The sequence below is a fragment of the Hypanus sabinus genome, chromosome 31 (genome assembly GCF_030144855.1).
Source record: "Hypanus sabinus isolate sHypSab1 chromosome 31, sHypSab1.hap1, whole genome shotgun sequence".
NCBI lineage: Eukaryota > Metazoa > Chordata > Chondrichthyes > Myliobatiformes > Dasyatidae > Hypanus > Hypanus sabinus.
The window spans coordinates 37553813-37562936 of NC_082736.1; the positions used below are offsets into that span (position 1 = coordinate 37553813).

The 9124-nt window shown below is 44.4% G+C and overlaps 1 long non-coding RNA gene across 1 annotated transcript; it reads left to right on the top strand.

The window, feature by feature from the left end:
• Positions 1-346: 346 nt before the first annotated feature.
• Positions 347-8410, top strand: LOC132384101 (uncharacterized). Its single transcript, XR_009508852.1, has 2 exons — positions 347-4738; positions 4780-8410. It is a non-coding gene; the product is annotated as an uncharacterized LOC132384101 (long non-coding RNA).
• Positions 8411-9124: the final 714 nt, after the last annotated feature.

Genomic DNA, 9124 nt, shown 5'->3' on the forward strand with positions numbered 1-9124 from the left:
AGTTTCAAAATTATCCAGCATCAGGAAATAAACAGCACTCAAAAGGAGGAGGCAAGCTCTTTATTGATTTTACAGCACCATTTCCAGAAATTAATGTACATACAAGTACAAGACACTTTAACAGAAAAGCCTTCAACCCAAACTCAGCATTGTCCACAATATGGAGTTACATCAAGTGCCTTCTGCCCAGGACTGGAATCTTCAGCTGAACCCACTTAAAAATTATTTACAAATCCCACCACACACGATGTACTGAGAACTTTAGAACATTTCAAATTATTACTAAAGCAGCAAATCAGAGAAGATTAGTGGAAACAATTATGCTCCATAGGAACTTGGTCTGGAATAGCAAGCAAATGCCGCAGGGATTTGAACCCCATCCTGGAAACCAGGAGTGCCAACCACCAGCATCTTTTGCTTTTTTTGGGGGTGGAGCACTACAAAGGCAAAAGCAAAACCTGAGAAAACAATTATTTGTTCTCCCAGTAAAAGAAAACCTGATTTGCTGCCTAAACTTCCAATCTTGTAGCAATCCTGGCAGATGGTAAATTCCTGAGCCTCCATGTATTCTCAAAACAATCCACACGTTCCATTTGCAATCTCTGACCTTGCAAGCCAATGTCACTCACTAGACTGAAATGCAACAAACCACCACACCAAACACGACACAAATGGAACAGAACCATTCCAGCAGTCATTACAGTCAGAATACTAAATATCATTAGATTTTAAATCTTAAACATTGATTACTCATTCATAATTACACATGGCAAATAGACTGTTACATTTGACAGCTTACGGACACTGTACTTCTGTTCATCTGGAGACCTTCAGGATTCTGGTATCTGAAAAACTAAAGAGAGGCCATTTTCCCCACCCTAAAAACCCTAGTGAATTTCATAAATACAAGTTTAAAGACTGCACCTGTGTAAAGGCTGTCCACAGTATTCACTTCATCAGCAAGGGCTGGAAACCTGAAAAAACTAAGAACAAGACTGTTCCCCACCCTAAACCCATCAAATGAAATGGTGCAATAAGAATGAAGATCAGAACCTGGTGAGTTCGTCCAGCGTACAGTTATCCATCTAAGCAAGCACAGCAGGAGACCTGAAAGAACTAAAGAAAACAAGTCTTTTCCCCACCCGAAACCCTTTGAAATGGTTCAATAAAAATGAAGTGGAGCACCTGTTTGCCAGTCCAGAGTATGGTTATGTTCCAAGGCTTAGCAGCAAGCAGTGAAGATCTGAAAGAGCTAAACACAAGAAGGTTCCCCACCCAAGCCCAGTTGAAATGGATTTGAATAATGAAATTCAGCACCTGTTTAGTCCAGTATACGAGTGTATTCCAACTAATTAAGCAGCGTAGACTGGAGTCCTGAAACTAAGAACAGACTTCCCCACCTAAATCCCTTTGAAATGATTATTAATGGAAGGAGCACCTGTTACACGAGTCCGGTGCATGGCTGTTCCATCTATCTAACGCGACATGGGAGACCTGAAAAATACTAAGAAGATGACTGATCCCCACCCTAAACCCCTTTAAACTGTTTTAATTAGAAGAGTCAGCACCTACTGGAAGACAGTCCAACGCAGCGAATTCACTGGGCAATACAGGAAAGCTGAAAAACTAAGACTGGCTGCGTCCTTAACCCCATTGATGGGATACCTTAAAGTTTGTAGGTCTATTTTGAGCAACAGAGATGGAAATCTGGGGAGAAAGAAGAGTGCTGTTTCATAGCCCTACACCCCCCCCCCACTAATGAAATCAATTAAAAGCTCCAGCAGTAATTTATACACCACATGCTAAAAATCATTTACAACCAAAACGGGAAACTAATCTCATGGGGAAAATAGAAATGAAATTCATACCTCTCCAAAACACCAGTTAACTTGCTTCCCAGATGTCTATTAGTGCCTTCCTTGGTAGATCAAGCCTTCTATCTTTGTAGCCCATTCAAGCAAGTAATGCTACTTTGATAGCTCACTGCCTCCTGTATTTTACTTTTCCAACATTATTTACATCTATGGTTCAGTTTTATCTTGGAGAAAGATTTGTAAGGAATTATGACCTACTGCATTCAGTGAAGGTTACTGGACCAGCTGTAAGTAATTCTAGGCTTGTTCGTTCACATCTGCAAAATAAAATCTAGGAAATATCACCTTACTTTCCCCCCCCCAACCCCATTTCAATTTGCAACAAATCAGTTTGCAACTTGCAACTTAAATTTACAAAGTAATCTTTTCAGAAATCTTAGTATGACACTTATCTGTACCAGGAGTGCTTCTGAACCCAACCACAACATACTTTGGGAAGTGTCGGATCTAGACTTGAAATAAGGCTACATGTCTTGCAAACGATCCAAGAAATTCAGTCATACGAACAGCTCCAGTCGCAAACTCATTCATCCTTTTAAAATGATGGCTCTGCGCAGATTCCTTACAACATTCAGTCTGAAGAACTCTGGGCTGTCTGTCTCACTCAAAAGCTCGACACTTCAAGTATGAGATTTGCTTCGACTTGTGATACCTGAAAAAATCTTAAGGAAAAGAAGCCAATCTTCCCACCCAGCCCAACAGTACTCTACAGATACAAGCAATTTATGTAAACTAATTTGCTGACCTTTCTTCACTGCAAATCTAGTTGGCTTGTTGTTTCATCTACAGCTACTTCAAACCAATATTCTTATTATCCAGAATGCATGCAATTTACAAAGCCAACATCCCCTGAAGTGGATTTTCCAGGGTAATTAGTCTCAATTACATCGTGCAACTATTAAGCAGCTAACTAGAAAAGGAAAAATTAACTGCCACCTTCAATCCAACTTAACAGATTTGTGATTTAACAACCAATTCCATATGATGAATCAATATAGATTAGTGCAGTTAATCATGCACAGCTCAATTCCATGCCATCATTTCGAATTTTTTTCCTACCACCAATGCAATTTTGTAAAATTGCAAGTTAAATTGAAGTGATTCACTGCAGTTAATATATACTGACAGGTAAAGCTTAATCATCAATGGTCTTCGGGAAGAGCACCAATTGGTCCACAAAGACAAACTAACTTTAAAAGGCTTACAGGGCACTCTACAATATTATGCTGTTTTACCTTAGGAACAAGCAACTTTATAGTCTGAAATCACTGGTTTAGCGTGTTCTGAAATGACTGGTGTTTAATGTATTCTGAAGGTTTACTTGCTGTGATTGTAGACAGATTTAAAGATCATCTTCAAGATCCCATAGCAGAATAAAGCTTTGTAGGAGCACACCTGGAAAATAAAATCTTGGAACAACTTTCCCTATCACCCACTCCCACTTCAGGAAGCATTCTTCCAAAGCAGGGTGTTCGCGTACAAAATTTATAAACATGCTGTTGTTTAAAGCTACAACACTCAATTTCCTACAGAAACAATGGGAGTGGAATTTAAACTCGTAAAGCCATACAAGGTAAAATCCATTGCCCCTGATTATTTTTGTTCAAACTGAAAATTTTACATTCAGTGCAACAATAGTGAGTTATCAGTCACTGCCCCATACTCAGAAATGAGAAGTGTTACTTATCTTCAACACTGCAGTAGGAGGTAATCATTCTGAAAGAGTTCTTCTCAACCATTACACTGAAAGAGTTAGTTGCTGAGCTGATTTACAACTGCCTGGTTGAAACTCAAGAATCTTTCTTCAGTGGGCTCACTGGATTGTTTTCCTGGGTGCCTGTAAAAGTCTCAACAACACATCTTCCATCCCATCAATCCCCACAAATTCAGCCAGCAGCTGATCCACAACTGTTCTCTTCCTGCATGTTAAATATTTTAGATGCCAAGTTTGAAGCAATTCAAGTTCTTCACCATTCCCAAGTCAATCTTCCATCCATTTACTGCACATTGAGTTTAGACTCTCTTTACACATTTTCCGAGCAGCAAACTTGTTATAAACACAGATGCTGGAATAGACAAAGTGCTGGAGGAACTCCAGTCAGGAGAGGCAGTTATGCCGGTATGTTCTTACAGCAGTTTCTCATTCGGACTTCATTCCCCCTCCTCTTCTGTACTGATAAAGGGTCTCGGCCCAAAACTGCAGTTTATTCCATGCCATAGATGCTAAGTTCATCCAACATTTTGTGTGTAGACCCAACTTGTTAACCTAGCAAAAGCATGAATTAACTTCAGCTACCTACGTACAACCAAGAGAAGGGCGAAGTATTCAATGATCCAGTCTCAGAAACACAACTTCCACCTGCACGGAGACTCCAATATTCACATTCCCAATCGACTTTACTGGCCACCTGTAATCCTGAACGGTTTTATTCTTGCAGACAAGAAACATTACTACCACTGGGACGTCTATAGGATCTGGAAGAGAATTCTGAGAGCTCGTTGTACCCAACCCACCCAAACAGCAGCAATTTAAAAAATTACTGACAAAATGTCATGTTTTGTTAACTTCGAAACTGACGTTTAGAGACAAGTTGCTCACGTTTAGCTGCATCTTTGTAATCTTGTAGGAGGAAGTGTTGTAGAAATAGATGTTGCCTACGGTCCTGTTAAGTACATTTAGTTTACTGAAAGCCAGTGATTCCTTTTGCAATCATTCTTCCCAGTAAGTTTCAGATTTGATGGGATCCCAGTATTGGAGCTGATCAGTATCTTATACCTGAAAAATAAGAACTAGACAACATTTCGCACCCCTCCCCAACAGCAAAGCTATGCACAAGTTTGGATGGCAGGCATAAAGCCCACAGGTAACTAACACCTGTATGAACAGCAGGCATGAAGCCCACAGGTAACTAACACCTGTATGAACAGCAGGCATAAAGCCCACAGGTAAATTACCAGCTGTCTGAATAGCAGGCAAAAAGCCCACATGCAACTCACTACCTGTCTGAACAGCAGGCATAAAGCCCACAGGTAACTCTCACCTGTCTGAATAGCAGGCAAAAAGCCCACAGGTAACTCACACCTGTCTAATAAAGCCCACAGGTAACTCACACCTGCCTGAACGAGGGGCACAAAGCCCACAGGTAATTCACACCTGTCTGAACGAGGGGCATAAAACCCACAGGTAACTCACACCTGTCTGAACGAGGGGCATAAAGCCCACAGGTAACTCACACCTGTCTGAACGAGGGGCATAAAGCCCACAGGTAACTCACACCTGTCTGAACGAGGGGCATAAAACCCACAGATAACTCACACCTGTCTGAACGAGGGGCATAAAGCCCACAGGTAACTAACACCTCTCTGAACGAGGGGCATAAAGCCCACAGGTAACTCACACCTGTCTGAACGAGGGGCATAAAGCCCACAGGTAACTCACATCTGTCTGAACGAGGGGCATAAAGCCCACAGGCAACTCACATCTGTCTGAATGGTGGGCATAAAGCCCACAGGCAACTCACACCTGTCTGAACGAGGGGCATAAAGCCCACAGGTAACTCACACCTGTCTGAATGGTGGGCATAAAGCCCACAAGGAACTAGCTCTGAATAGCCAACACTTAAAATAACCCTGCATGAAATAATGCACCAAATTGCAAGCTAAATTGTAAGTGGATTTCACTGCAATTAGAAGATTATAATGACTAGTAAAGCTTAATCATCTCAGTGGTCTTTGGGAAGAGCAACAACTGGTCAAGAACAAAACTAAATTAACTTTAAAAGGCTTACAAGGCATTCTACAAAATTATGCTGTTTTACCTTAAGAACAAGCAACATTATAGCCGGAAATCACTGGTTTAGCGTGTTCTGAAATGACTGGTGTTTAATGTATTCTGAAGGTTTACTTGCTGTGATTGTAGACAGATTTAAAGTTCTTCAAGTTCCCACAGCAGAATAAAGCTTTGTAGGAGCACACCTGGAAAATAAAATCTTGGAACAACTTTTCCTATCACCCACTCCAGGAAGCGTTCTTCCAAAGCAGGGTGTTCACGAACAAAATATATAAACATGCTGTTGTTGAAAGCTAAAACACTCATACTTTCCTACAGAAACAATAGAACTGGAATTTAAACTCATAATGTCATACAAGATAAAATCCATTGCCCCTAATTATTTTTGTTCAGACTGAAAACTTTACATTCAGTGCAACAATAATGGGTTATCAGTCACTGCCCCATACTCAGAAATGAGAAGTGTTACTTATCTTCAACACTGCAGTAGGAGGTAATCATTCTGAAAGAGTTCTTCTCAACCATTACACTGAAAGAGTTAGTTGCTGAGCTGATTTACAACTGCCTGGTTGAAACTTAAGAAACTTTCTTCAGTGGGCTCACTGGATTGTTTTCCTGGGTGCCTGTAAAAGTCTCAACAACACATCTTCCATCCCATCAATCCCCACAAATTCAGCCAGCAGCTGATCCACAACTGTTCTCTTCCTGCATGTTAAATATTTTAGATGCCAAGTTTGAAGCAATTCAAATTCTTCACCATTCCCAAGTCAATCTTCCATCCATTTACTGCACATTGAGTTTAGACTCTCTTTACACATTTTCCGAGCAGCAAACTTGTTATAAACACAGATGCTGGAATAGACAAAGTGCTGGAGGAACTCCAGTCAGGACAGGCAGTTATGCCGGTATGTTCTTACAGCAGTTTCTCATTCGGACTTCATTCCCCCTCCTCTTCAGTACTGATAAAGGGTCTCGGACAAAACTGCAGTTTATTCCCCTCTATAGATGCTAAGTTCATCCAACATTTTGTGTGCAGACCCAACTTGTTAACCTAGCAAAAGCATGAATTAACTTCAGCTACCTACGTACAAACACGAGAAGGGCGAAGTATTCAATGATCCAGTCACAATGATCCCGGTATTGGAGCTGATCAGTATCTTATACCTGAAAAATAAGAACTAGAAACCATTTCACCTCCCCAACCTTGTGCAGTGGGCATAAAGCCCACTGCAAATTCCAAATGGCAGGTACAATGGCGCAACTACATCTGAATGGCAGACATTAAGCCCACGGGTAAATTCCAATGACAAAGCTCAGGAACAAGCTGAGCTGAATGTTACTGCAAATGCAGTAATATCTTAAAGCTGTGTAATTGTTTTATTATTTATCCCAGACTCATGCATTATGTGGGGAGCATTCCCAGCTGACCCAGTAGAGCTTGCCTACTGTACCCCTCAGAAACACAGGCATAAAGCCCAGTTTGTGTGTAATACCGACCACATCTGCCATTGATAAGATTCTGCTGCCCTGCTCAGTAAGTCCAAAAGTACACTTAGCTGTGAGGAAGTGAACTGTAAGCACCAGGGTTGTCCTGAGCGCAAACCTTGTCAAGTCACGCACTGAACCTCAACCAGAACAAAGCAAGACTGGTCTTTCAGAGTTGATCCCTAGAGAGCGACACAGCCAGGACACCATGCTCCACACAGCAAGACAGCTCAGAATGAGGCACTGAAAGATAAAACTGGACATTGTTGCCCACCCTACGGACCCCACGGTGTAGGAGCAAAGCACGACGACACCGGGCTCCAAACATACAAACCAAACCAGGCTGCCTCCTCATCTTCACTTGTGCTATCTGCCTCGGTCCAGGACTCACTCCTTCCTGTTTGCCTGGTCCAGACTTGTTCCATCCTCTCCTGCCTTGATCCTCTCTCTGCCTGTTCCAGCTGGCTCCATTCCCTCCTGCACGATCCTCTCTCTCTGCCTGTTCCAGCTGGCTCTGTTCCCTCCTGCACGATCCTCTCTCTCTGCCTGGTCCAGACTTGCTCCGTTCCCTCCTGCACGATCCTTCCTGTCTGCCTTGATCCAGGAGACTCACTGCATCCTCTGCTTCGTCACAGTTCTAGCTCAGCAGCTCTTGGCTTGCGGTTGCTGGACAGCTTGGCCACCCATTGTCACTGACAAGTTGCAAGTCCATCATCACCAGTCCCTTTCACACCCAACAGCACTGGACACACTGGCTCAACACTCTGCCACATCTTCAGGCTCCCACCAGCAGGCTGGGGAGCCCCTGACCTTGCGCAGCAGCTCCCATCACAGGTACAAAACGCAGTCACTGCAGCGGAAATGACGGCTCCCTGCCCCACCCAGGCCATCCCTGGAGGCCCTCTCCTACCCAGCCCTACCTCAGCTCAGGGTGTGGCTAAACCCCCCCCCCCCACCACCCCCGGGACAGGTGATGTCCTCCCACCTGGACACATTTACAGCCGAAGGAATCAACCCCTCCCACAACCCCACTAACAGGATTACAAGGATCGCCGACCCCTCAAACTCCACCGTCCCGCTAACGGGATAAACTGCGTCACCCACCCTTTGGCCCAGCCCCAGTGTTACTGGCTTCAACACCACCACCAACTCTACATATACGCAGAATCCCCTCCACCCTACTTCAGGCCAAAGCCAGCATCCGGCCCATTTAACAGCCGAGAGCTCTCCACCACCTCTATCAGCGCCACCCCCCCCCCCACTCCCCTTACACAAAACCGTGGCTGCACCTGCGCAAACGGCGACAGCGAACAATATCCGACCCTTAATCCCCCCACCTTACGAAGGCAGACCAGCCCTGGCGACCGCAGCCTGCCTATCATTTCCATCTGATGCCTCGGTTGTTTATGAGGAGGCCCAGCGCTTCCCTCCCCTCCCCCCCCCCCACTCCGCTTCCACCATTGTCAACATTCACCTCCTCTCCTCACTGATGTGGCTGCGGGAGCGCTCTGATGCACTTTGACTGACTTTCCACCCTCTCTCCCTGCCCCCCTGCCCGCCCACCTTGCGATTCCCTCCGCACAACATTCAACACGACCCCTACCGCTCTCCATTCCGCTGCCGTCTGCGCAAGAAAGCCTGGCGGTCCTCTTTTATAGCCTCCCATTGTCGCGTCACTGGATTACTCAGCAAGAAGTAGTTCCCTCATTAAATTCCCTCTCTCCGGCAGTAACCTCCCACCGATCTCTTCTCGTTCTTCGTCGCCATCAGTCGTGATGCTTAAATTACACGGTTTTCGTTGACAAAGCGGTTGTTTCCTTTAGGCCGCGGCTTCTGCGCATGGATATCCCTTCAGCGAAAGGGTGTGAGAAGGCAACCGCCCGGCTCCGGTTTGAACCGGTTGGTCTGCGGATTCAAAAGTCGCAGTGGGCCGGTGCGCATGCGCCGGGACGTCTATGACGTAGCGGGAGTTAAT